Below are 12,377 nucleotides of genomic sequence, written 5' to 3' on the forward strand. Positions count from 1 at the left end.
AGTAAAACTATCACTATTTGCAGTGGATATTATATACAGAAAACCCTGAACAATCCACCAAAAAACTGTTAGAATAAACCAATTCAATAAAGCTGTAGGATACAAAATCAGCATGCAAAAACCTGTTCTGTTTCTGTACACTAATAGTGAATAAGCAGAAAGAGAAATTAAGAAAACAATCCCATTTATAATTGCATTGAAAATAAAAAGCTAAGAATACATTTAACCAAGGAGGTGAAAGACCTGTACACTGAAAATTATGAGACATTAATAAAGAAATTAAAGACACGAATAAATGGAAAGATATTCTGTGTTCATGGATTGGAAGAATATTGTAAAATTTCCAAATTACCCAAAGCAGTCTACAAATTCAATGAAATCCCTATCAAAATCCCAATGGCATTTTTTCACAGAAATAGAACAAACTATCCCAAAATTTGTAGGGAACCACAAAAGACACAGAATAGTCAAAGAAATCTTGAGAAAGAACAAAGCTGCAAGTATCATGGTCTCTTATACTACATTACAAAACTGTAGTAATAAAACTGTATGACAGTGGTATAAAAATAGACACATAGATCAATTAATTCCAACAGAGGGTCCAGAAATAAACCCATACACACATGGGCAATTAATTTACGACAAAAGAGCCAAGAACATACACAGGGGAAAGGACTTTTTTTTTAATTATTTATTTATTTGACAGAGAGAGAGAGAGGGAACACAAGCAGGGAGAGTGGCAGAGGGAGAAGTAGGCTTCCCACTGAGCAGGGAATCCAATGCAAAGCTCGATCCCAGGACTCTGGGATCATGACCTGAGCTGAAGACAGATGTTTAACAACTGAGCCACCCAGGCACCCCATAATGGGTGATTTTTACGCAAGCTAAAATTTGAGAACCATTCTTCTAAATATTTTCTTTTCAATAAAGAGTCTGCATGTGTTCGAATCCATCAGTGAAACCATGCCCAAAAAACAAGCCTTCCAACTTGATCATACCTACTCCCAACCCCAGGGGTCTGCAATCACCCTACAAGTGTGACTCCAAACAATTATTTTTAAAGAAATCATGTAAGAAACTCATTTGTTGCCCTAAACACAAATCCTCTAGCCCAGCTCCTGGGTTCGGTTCCTAACTCTGCAAGAAAGGGGTTTGTAAATAAAAAGAAATTAAAACCTTGCTTTGTAGAAAAGGCTTTATTTTCTTTACAATCTTTTTTTTTTTAATATTCTCTTTATTTATGAAAACTTCCCTATCCCTGCATTATTCTGCCAGCTTTTTTTTTTTTTCCTGCTGACATTTTAATAAGCCAAGAGTTCCTTCCAAACAAGAACAGGCACTCCAGCAAGCCTGGGTTTGGGTCCCTACACTTCCTTCCCAACTGGGTAAGCAGGCAAATTGCTAACTCCCTCTGACTCTTGTGACCCTGTCTATAAAATGAGGATGATGACAGCAGTGTCTCCTAGAGGTGGTGGTGAGGGACGAGGAAATCATGCAAAATGTATAGGCAGGTACCACCTACACAGTACAAACACAGTACCAACTGCGACTCCTACCACCACTCATCTCTTATTATTATAATTATTATTATTATTATGACTGTTATTAATTATTTTCTCTCCCAATGCCATGCTTTGGTAAAGGACCTTATTTACTCCCCTGCCTGTCGGCTTCTGGAGGATTCCTGCAGGCCTCCCTTCTTACATCCTGGCAGGCCCCCACCTAACCTTACCTTCTCACCTTGTTCTCTAGTGTTTTCTATCAAAAAGGCAGCATGCTGAGTTCACCCTCTACCTTGTCCCTCCAAGACACGGCTTCCCAACTGGACCTGGAAACAGGCCTTACACTGGGCTGCGTGCCCTCAGCTCCGTATACACCTTCTTTCTTCGAGATTATCAGTGCAAGAAGGTCCATGAGAGCTGATCCAGGGACCATCCCCGTGGGGCCTTCAGAGATGCCCACATTACAAAGGTCACAGGGAACCACTTGTGGCCAGGAACTCAGCCTCTGGAGTCAGGAAGAATCCTGCTCTACCGCTCACCAGCTGTGTGACCTTGAGCAAGTCACAGCCTCTTGGGGCCTCCCACGTAATTATCTACAAAAGGAAGTCCCTGATAGTACTTCCATCCTAGGGTTACTGTGAGCATTCAATGAGATGCTGCTTTACAATAATGCCAAACATATTCTGCAAATAAGACTTCTTTTCCTTACTGTTATTTTAAACTTCGTTTTCTTCTTGCCAGAAGCACTGATGAAGAAACAGCTGATGGAGAACTCTTAGCACCTGGGAGACCAGGATTTGGCACAACCTCGTACAGTTAATAAACTGAGGGCGGAAGGCCACCCTATCTTGCCTGAACAGCCCAACCATTCCCCACTCCAAAAGCATTTCCCTACATCCCCTGACTTTCACTCTCCACCCAGGTCATCATTACCCCAACCTTCCTGTGCACGCACATTACCCCACGTCCCCTCCACCAGTGAAAACGTCCAGATTCTCTAGCAAGGCATTCAAGACTCGCCCAAACTTGCTAGCTTCATCTCCCAAATACCTCTCCACTCTCAACCACCCCCCACCCCCACCCAAGCCCTCTCTGAAGCCTTCTGTGAGCCAACCACTTAGAATGAGTTGTTGGTTCCTATCTGGTCTTATTATGCGCTGCTTTTTTCTCTAAGGATCTGGTCCTGTATCTGCCTGTTCTATTACATGCAAAGGGCAGAATCTGTTAACATATCATATAATTAATTAATAAGTCTGCTAACAAATACATGATTGAATGAGTAAAAGAGTACACTTACCCCCCCTCTATTCTCAACATGGAAACTTCAGCCCAATTATGTATTCCCCTGCTCCAACTCTCTAATACCTCCCATCTCACTCAGATGAAGAACTCAGGCAATTGTAAGCATTGGCCTACAAAGGGCAGCCCCAGACATTATATAAAGTGATGGGTATGGCCAGAAGTGGCCCAGTGGCTAGAGTCTGCCAAACCTGCCTTAGCACAGTAGGTGCCCCAAAAGTATTTGCTGAATGAATCAAGGGAGAAATGGTACCCCATGAGGCTGTGCTGAGCCAGTACCAACACAGGTCCCCAGGTGAGAACCACCCCAGGGCTGTCAGTTGGATGCCATCCTCCCCCAGCTACCCCCAGCACCACCTCCCAGCTCTTGCCTCTTTTAAACCCCATCTGCCTCATGCTCCATCCTCCAGGCCAGTCCCTGTGGGCAATGAGGCCACCCCTAGCCTTGAGATCACCCACCCTGGGAGGGAAAGCCTCAGCCAAACAGACATGATTCCCAAGACCGGTTTTCATGCAAATGTCCTCAGTAATAAAAGAGGTGCAAATTGAAAAACATAAAATAGATGATATAGGAGCCAAAGTAAGTCTAAATAGATTGGAGCTGGAGTTTTCCATAAGGTGTCAGTGAGTCTTTAACATGCAAATGAGTCGCTTCCCTCCGGGTATTTTAAAAGACCCTGTCAGCCGTGAAATATGTCTGTCGGTGAAAAACACCTTTCATTATTAAACCCTTTGCTAATGAATCGCCTCCCCTGTTCTGTTTACTTGTCTGACTTTCACCTGAGTTGTCTCTCCCAGGAGCACACACTTTGGGGGAGGGGAAGGGAGCTTGAGGACACGGGGACCCTAACACCTCCACATCGGATAACATTATTAGCAACAACCAACCTTTACAAAGCCCTTTGCTCTCATTTATCTCCTTAGATACTGAACACGACCCAGGAAGATGAAACAAATATTATTATCACCCACAGGCATAAATAAGGAAAGGAAGGAGCACAGGGGTGAGATTTTTCCCAGGTGACTCAATAGTAAACAGCAGCATTAAAGCTTGAGCCTGTCTATGGCACATGACCTCCTTCATGGACTTGCAATGCTCCGTTCACCAGTGTTCTTACCACGGTTCACAGGTAACCGAGTCAGTCACTGTGGGCAGCAACTTCGATTTCTGACCCTCTACCAGGCCCAAACAATGGCAGCATATAGAAGACATGTAAATCAACACAGCAGACTGTCCACCAAAGCACCGCACCAGAAACGACCCATTCCAGTCCAGAAACCTTAGAAGAGCTGAGTTATCGTTAACTCTATGAGAAGAATGGGATCCATCTTGCTGGGCCATAAGGGAATACCCCAGCAGGTGATAAACCAAGGCAAAAGGGAAGTGCGGAAAGACCTACACACGGGAAGCTGATGGTCAAATGAAATGTCCAACCCCTGGACACAACTAAATGGGGAACCAAGCACTCACTGGTTTGTGGTGGGTCAAGAGTGGCTAGGCCTATCAGTTACCACCCACCCGCAGCCCTCTCCCCATGCCACATCCCAGGACAAGAAGCAGGGAATCACCCTTCCCTGCTTGGTGCACAAGTGAGAATGACCAGGAAAAAAGCACTTTGGCTCTAACTGCATCAATCCCATAAGTGACCACAGCCTCCCCCCACCTCCTAAAGAGGCTATTAGAGGAATTAAGCATCGTTTCTTCTGTCTGCTCCCAAGACTGGAAAAGACCCAATGAGAGGATCAGGTTTTCAGGGAGACCTGAAAATGTTTCATGACGTGGCTAAACAGCAAACAAGGTAGAGGATACCATCATGTCTCAAGTCTGGAAAGAGGGAGAGTCAAAGCCCAGGGACCACAGCGTTGGCCTGATTCAGGTTTCTAACCTGCCCTACCACCAATGATGAGGTCCAAATGTAATGATACTCCCTTCCCTAGGGTTTGACGTCCAGAAGGTGATTGAATCAATATTGATTAAAGGAATCTCTAGGCACCTGGGTGGCTCCGTGGGTTAAGCCTCTTAACCTCTGCCTTCGGCTCAGGTCATGATCTCAGGGTCCTGAGATCGAGCCCCACATCAGGCTCTCTGCTCAGTGGAGCACCTACTTCCCCTGCCCCACCCCTGCCTGCCTCTCTGCCTACTTGTCATGTCTGTCTGTCAAATAAATAAATAAAATCTTTTAAAAACAAATAAATAAAATAAAGGAATCCCTGGCTGAGACCAAGGTCCCAGAGCAGACGGGGAAAATAAATCTCACCCAGGCAAGGAATAGAAATTCTCCATTCGGTTCATCCTGGGAAAGTGGGGAATCAGGGAGAACAGTGGAAAACCAACCACAGAGAGCCCGTGGCAGGTAAGAGATGGGTCACTGGAATGCCTCTGACACAAGAATCCAAACCCAGGAGATTGGGTGAGTGAGTTGGGGGCAAGAGGGCTGAGCAGGGAGTCGGGGGATGGATGCCAGAAGCAAGCACTAGTCTTATCTTTAGGTCCCCTTTCTGACAAGAAAATGTATATATCAAGAAGGAACAAAATGCAAGCTCTCCTAGCAGAGGTCAAATCTTATATCTGAGGGCCAAGCCAATAATGACACAAAAGAACATGATGTAACCCAGGAAAAATGACACAAGCGTAGACTTCGTGAAAATCTGCATATGCAATAACGTAGGGGCAAATTAACAGTGTGCTCGGTCATATGCACCTGTTCACCCTAACTACAGAAAGTTAAACTGGCAAACAAGGACACAAAGGCCCATAACCTGATGTGAAGAAAAAGTTGGTGCTTAAGTTCACAGGACTTTTTTCCTACAAAGCAGAAGTACTCAAAAGCATGTCCCGTGCAGCTTCTCTATCTCCTAGGAGCATGCTAGAAATGCAAATTCTTGCTCCCCACCCCTGAGCTGGTGAGTCAGAAACTTTGGGGATGGGGTCCAGCATTCCGTGTGGTTTAACAAGCCCTCCAGGGGATTCTGATGCAGTCTGAAAACCTGTGCGATAAGAAAATGCTTCAAGAAAACTTAGGAAGGCACAGAGAAGTCAAATTCACTTTCAACTCCTCAAATATCTCTTGAGCACCCACTAAATGCCAATTATCATGGACGGGACCAATAAATACTTGTTGAATTGGGTGACTTCCTACCTAGTAGGAAGTAAACGCCACTTAACCTGGGGACAGAGCTGCGCTAGGTGTCTCCCAGAGGCAGCTCTCCATACACATCACACGTTTATAGGGCGAACTGAAGTGCAGGGCACCGCAAGGTGCGGAAGATCCGGAGCGCTCTGGAGCACGCCGGGAGTCCAGGCGGAGCTCAGGGGTTTCGGCGGCGCCCCCAGCTCTCGTCCAGACCAAGTCCAGCCCCGCGCCGCCGGCGCCTCGGAGCCCGCAGACCGCCTAGGGAGAAGCCGCCTGGAGAAGCCACCTGATACCCCCTCATCCAGGCCCAGCCCTGCCTACGTGCCAGAGCGTGCCACCCAAGTAGCCAGTCCCCGCTTCCGCCCACTGGTGAGCGGGGCTGGAGAGTCCTCGCAGAGGACCGCCCCTGCCGGTCACGTGGCCAGGCACCGGGCCCCGGTGACAAGGTCGCAGGCCGGGGATTCTCTCCCCACGGTCCGAGCAGACGCAAGATTTGGGCGCGTCTACATCGCCTCCCCCGCGCTCCACGCGCGGTGCAGCTCCGGCGCGACTGCCCTACTCACCCCCAGGGACGCGGGGACGTGGCGCCAGGTTCCACGCCGCACGCGGGTGACGCGGTTCGCAGGGACTTTGCTCTCCACCACCCTCTGATTGCGCCTAATGAAGCGGTGGTGCCGCGCGGCCTGCCGGGACTTGTAGTTCGTGGTTCCCTAAACCTCGGGCTGGGAGCCCGCACTTTCCCTGGCTTCTCCACGGAGGAGTCGGAGGAGTCAAAACACCTTACCTGGGCACCTGGGTGGCTCAGTGGGTTAAGTCTCTGCCTTCCGCTCAGGTCATGATTTCAGGATGCTGGGATGAAGCCCCGCGTCGGGCTCTCTGGTCAGCAGGGAGCCTGCTTCCTCCAATCTCTCTGCCTGCCTCTCTGCCTACTTGTGATCTCTGTCAAATAAATAAATAAATAAAATATTTAAAAAAAAAAAAAAAAAAAGATACCTCACCTATCAGAAGGCCTTGTTTCAAACCCAGCTGAGGACCCATAGTCTTCCTGAAAACTTGAGTTCAACAGTCTTAACGAAGGAGGCATAGATTCGTGTTTCATTGAAGGATGGAGATGTGGGTTTATGTATTTTTTAATTTTATTTATTTATTTGACAGGGAGAGAGAGAAATCACAAGTAGGCAGAGCAGCTGGCAGGGAGAGAGGGGAAAGCAGGCTCCCCGCCAAGCAGAGAGCCCCATGCGGGGCTTGATTCAAGGACCCTGAGATCATGACCTGAGCTGAAAGCAGAGGCTAAACCCACTGAGCCACACAGGCGCCCCAAGGGTTTGTGTATTTTAAATAACGTTTTACAACAAGTAGGCAAGCAACTGACAGTTGCTCAATAGTGAGAATGTGCTGGTTAATCTTCGTTATCTTTGGCCCCCATTCGTTCATTCATTTATTTGTTTTGCATGTTTATAAGATGTAAGTTGGAGACATCCATCAGACGTGCATTCATTTCACAGATATGTCTTGAGCTACTTCCTGGGGGACAGAGTTGGGGCGGGGTTGGGGCAGAATTCATCTATCCATGCAATACAATTTCAGTCAAAGTTCCAGCAGGATTTTTTCTGGACTATCACAGGCTAATCTAAAATTTCTATGCAAAAACAAAGGGTAAAGCATTGCCACTCCTGAAGGAGAGTAATATGTTTCAAAGACTTGGCCTTTTGTAAATCAATTTTATTATAATGACCTAAAAATTAAGGCCATTTGGTATTAATTAGTATAAAGGTAACCAGAGTGGGGGAAAGAAATCAGCTTAGAGAACCCAGAAACAGATCCAGGCATATGTGGCATCTTGTTATGTGACAAATCCCAGATATATGACCTATATTGCCAGATTATAGGTCAATGGGGAAAGACACACCATTCAATATATAAGCTGGAACAACTAGTTATCTGTTGGATCTCTCATTCACCCCACAGGTAGACTTGCAAGGGGAAAAACAAAATCAAAAATTTTAGAAGAAAGTAGAGGAAAACATCTTGTGATCTCAGGGGGTAGGGTTTATTAAATGACACAAGCACAAACTATATACAAACCTTTGATAAATCTGGGCTGCATTAAATTCAATAACTTTTCTTCATCGAAGGGCATGAAAAGACAAACCACAGACTAAGACAACCGATGCACAGAGACAGCAGTAGGGTAGAATTGCCTAACACAGTCCCTGCTGTCTCAAGTTTGTGGTGTATACGTGCTGCGATAGGAACATAAATAATTTTCAAGCAGTGTAAGAAGTGTGAGCTGAAGGTATGAACAAAGTGGTTTAGGAACACAAAGAAGGGAACAGTAATTTTGCCCAGGAGAGTCTGAAATGCTCCATAAACTAAGAACTGACTTGGAGGCTGGGATTTAAAGGTTGAATAGGGGCTCCCTGGAGAAGGTTGTTTGCATCAAAAAAATCATATAAAGAAAGCATAAAGATGCAGTAAAATACAGTAAAACAGATAAGGGATATTTAAGTTAAAATGGGAAGTTTAAAACCAGAGAGAAGACAGAATAAATATATTAAATACTTAATATGGTTACTCTAACTGCACCCAAAGTTTAACCATGAAAATGTTACTAGCAGGCTAGCTGTTACCCTGAAGGATGGAAATGGGGGAGGGAGGTTGGAGAACTTTCAGTTTACTCCCTGTGCCCTTTTATATTTGAATTTTTTTTACAATGAATGTGTGTATAACTTTTACAATTAAAATTTAATTATTTAAACATTTTTAAAATTTTTAAATTTGTAAGCCTCAGAGTTCAATATGGTATGCTGAGTATACTCCTTTAAGTCCACTCCTTCCTAAAATCCCATGAAAATGACAGGAAAGGAATTTAAAAAAAAAAAAAAAAAAAAGCATAACACCGAAAGGGAACAAATGAAGAAACAATAGCAGATAGGAAAAATCAAAAAATAAATGTGGAAAGCTCCGGCAAATGAGGCACTTACAGAAAAGCCCCAGAAGTTCTTATTTTAGAGTCTAGTCTGGGATCTGGACCTCCATAATACTTAGAAAGCTCCCTCAGTGATTTTAATGGGCAGCTTAGTGGAAAAGCTCTCTTTTGGACAGAGAGGCAGTTCATGTAGTGAAAGAGTGGAAAAGGAGGCAGTTCATGTAGTGAAAATCTGGTGAATTGAGAACAGTCGTTCTTAGGCAGGTTAGAATCACCTTGAGAGCTTTAACAACCCTCCTGGGGCGCACAGTCAGTTAAGTACCTGACTTTGGCTCAGGTCCTGATCTCAGGGTCCTGGGATGGAGCCCTGTGTTGGGCTCCTGGCTCAGAGAGGAAGTCTGCTTGTCTCTCAGCCTCTCTCCCCGTGTGCACACAAAGACACATGTGTGCTCGCTCTCTCTCTTTCAAATAAATGAGTAAAATCTTTAAAACATTGACAACAACGATCCTCCTGGGCCACACCCTGGCCCTTTTAAGTCATTTCTGGGTGCAGGACCAGGTGTGATGATTTTGTAGAGCTCCCCAGAGAGTTTCAATGTCAATGCAAGGTTAGACACCCCTGATTTAAAGTTAGAAAGTCTTGTTTCAACTGTGTGACTTAAAGTAAGTTGTATGCAATGGATGAATCACTAAATTCTACCCCTGAAACTAATAATGCAGTAAATGTTAATAAAAATTTATTTTTAAAAGCAAATTTGCTAATTTGGCAAGGCCTGAACTTCCTTCTTGATTTACCAATAATAAAATGGTAGTTTCCTTCTTGATAAAAGGTATTAACTATTATCAGTCCTACCTATCTCAGAGTTTCTTGTGAGGGTCAGGTGAGATGGGGTGTGTTCTTTGGAAACTGGATATAGCTCTGAAGACATGTCCCATCACACTTAGAAGAAAATCTAAACTCTTTACCCAACTCACGCAGCTCCTCCAGACCTCTTCCTACTCCCTCTGTCTCTAGCCTCATTTCCCACCTTCCCTCCCCCAGCTCATGCCACTCCAGCTCAACCAGCTTCCTGTCTATTCCTCCACCTGCCAAACTGGCTGCTGCTAAGAGGCCCTTACACTTGCTCTTCCCCCATAATTTCAAAGGTCTGCTCCATCCCAGCAATCTGTTCTCTGTTCCAATGTGAGAGGTCATCCCTGACTACTCTCATGTAACCACCACCATCCACCACATTCCCTGAGGCACACTCTATCCTCTTACACTGGTTTATTGTTATAACACTCATCAGTACTTGAAATTATATTATTCATTTGTTTACATGGCCTTTATCTGTCTCCTCCACTATAAGCTTCATTAAAGCAGGGATTTAGATCCTTAGTGCCTCGAAGGGAGACAGACAACAGACCAAAGAAACAACAGGATAGTTGCATAATGTAATAAACCCTATAAAGGAAAAAAGCAGGGAGTGTGTGAAAAAGACTAACTAGAGGCCCAAGATAGTGTTTGGATAGAGAAGTCAGGCAAGTTGTCTTTGAGGAAACTACAATCTGATGGATGAACAAGTCAGCCACAGGGAAGCTGAGGAATTATATTCCAAGCAAAGGGAACAACAAGTGCAAAGGCCCAGGGGTAGGAAAGAGCCCGGTATGCTTGAGGAACAGAGAGGAGCCCAGTGTAACTGAGGCAGAGAGAATGGTGTGGGAGGAGGTAGGAGAGGAAGGTAGGGGCCAGGTCACTCAGGGCCTCAAAGCACTCACTGGTTTGGATTTTAGTCCAAATGCACTTGGAAGCCATTGAAGGGTTATGTTGAGATGGAATATAACCAAAGAAGCTAAATAGAAAATGCACTGAGCAAACAAAACCACAGAGGGAAGCAGCTAACTTATCTCAGAACCTGCCAAAGTCCCAGTTGAGTTTCTGAGGCAGCAGGGCTGGGAGTTGGTAAACTGTTTATTCAGAATACTATCCAAGAGAGGTGTTCATGCAGGATGCTGTGTGTCTTGTCCCCAAAGTGAACCATCCAGGAGGAGGCCTCAGACAGCAGCCAACCAAAGGAAAAGCAAGAGAATCCAACGTGCAAGTTTCTTGATTATGGCAATGAGAAAAGATTACTGCAGAAGAAGTAATAAGGGAACTGTGTTCTTTACGGAAGGGTAGAGCCTTAAGGCCTGTAGTAGAGGAAGCAGGAAAGCTGTATTTGGTTCGCAGCAGTATTCCATAGGCGAGCAATGCCCTGCTGGAGTCACAGCCACAGAAGGAAGCATGACCTGGAGGGCCAGAGCTTGTGTTAGCTAGCACCTGCCCAGGACAGAGTGTCGACCCACAGCCAGGACCAGAGAAGGTCAGGGTCCAGCTTCCCCAGAGGGCAGCTGAGCATTGCCCAGAGGATCTCCAGACCAATCCATACGCCATATGCATTTGTATGCGAGGGTCTAAGAGCAGAGGCTAAGGTTGAAGAGAGAGCAGGGTCTGCTGGCTCTGAACACTTCTGGGTATCAATGACCATGTGATGGAAGCCTGCTCGGCCTGCCCCATGGGATGGATGTTCAGACTGGCCTGGGCTTGATGGAAATCTAAAGATATTTTTTTTTTTAACACCTGGAAGGAAGGAAATCAAGATGAGTTATTTGGAATTCATTTCCAACCTAGGGGCTGGAGTGACATGGAAAGCAGGGATTTCTTAATCTGCTTCTGACTAGCTGAGGGATCCCACAAAAAGCACATTATTCGGTTTTCTTCTTTTTTTCCCAGCTTTATTGAGTTATAACTGTCATACCCCTTAGTTTTCTTTTTTTTTTTTAAGATCTTTTTTTTTTTTTTTTTTTTGAGAGAGAGACAGTGAGAGAGAGCATGAGTGAGGAGAAGGTCAGAGAGCGAAACAGACTCCCCATGGAGCTGGGAGCCCGATGTGGGACTCGATCCCGGGACTCCGGGATCATGACCTGAGCCGAAGGCAGTCGTCCAACCAACTGAGCCACCCAGGCGTCCCACCCTTTAGTTTTCTTATCTGTCATGAAGAAAAGGGGAAATTCCTCGCAAGAAACAGTTCATGTATCTCCAGGTAAAAACCAAATGAATTTTTTTTTTAATATTTTATTTATTTATTTGACAGACAGAGATCACAAGTAGGCAGAGAAGCAGGCAGGCATGGAGGGGGCTGGGGAACAGGCTCCCCGCTGAGCAGAGAGCCCAGTGCAGCTGGATCCCAGAACCATGGGATCGTGACCTGAGCGGAAGGCAGAGGCTTTAACTCCCTGAACCACCCAGGCGCCCCCCACCAAATGAATTCTTTTTTTTTTTTTTAAGATTTTATTTATTCATTGGACAGACAGAGATCACAAGTAGGCAGAGAGGCAGGCAGAGAGAGAGAGGAGGAAGCAGGCTCCGTGCTGAGCAGAGAACCCGATGTGGGGTTTGATCCCAGGACCCTGGGATCATAACCTGAGCTGAAGGCAGAGGCTTTAACCCACGGAGCCACCCAGGCACCCCCCACCAAATGAATTCTTAACCAG

At 45.5% G+C, this 12,377-nt stretch overlaps 1 protein-coding gene across 4 annotated transcripts in view; it reads right to left on the reverse strand.

Moving 5' to 3' along the window:
• The window catches only part of ADCK1 (aarF domain containing kinase 1), a 123,133-nt gene extending 116,523 nt beyond the window's left edge, over positions 1-6,610 (reverse strand). For 2 of the 4 annotated variants that reach the window (XM_032344803.1, XM_032344802.1), the window contains exon 1: positions 6,499-6,606. The gene's annotated coding sequence lies outside the window, so the exon portion shown is untranslated. Of the gene's footprint in view, positions 1-6,498 lie in introns of all 4 variants that reach the window. The other 2 variants (XM_032344804.1, XM_032344805.1) reach the window with 2 other exon arrangements.
• Between the last annotated feature and the right edge of the window lie 5,767 nt (positions 6,611-12,377).

Source organism: Mustela erminea, chromosome 5 (genome assembly GCF_009829155.1).
Source record: "Mustela erminea isolate mMusErm1 chromosome 5, mMusErm1.Pri, whole genome shotgun sequence".
Lineage (NCBI taxonomy): Eukaryota > Metazoa > Chordata > Mammalia > Carnivora > Mustelidae > Mustela > Mustela erminea.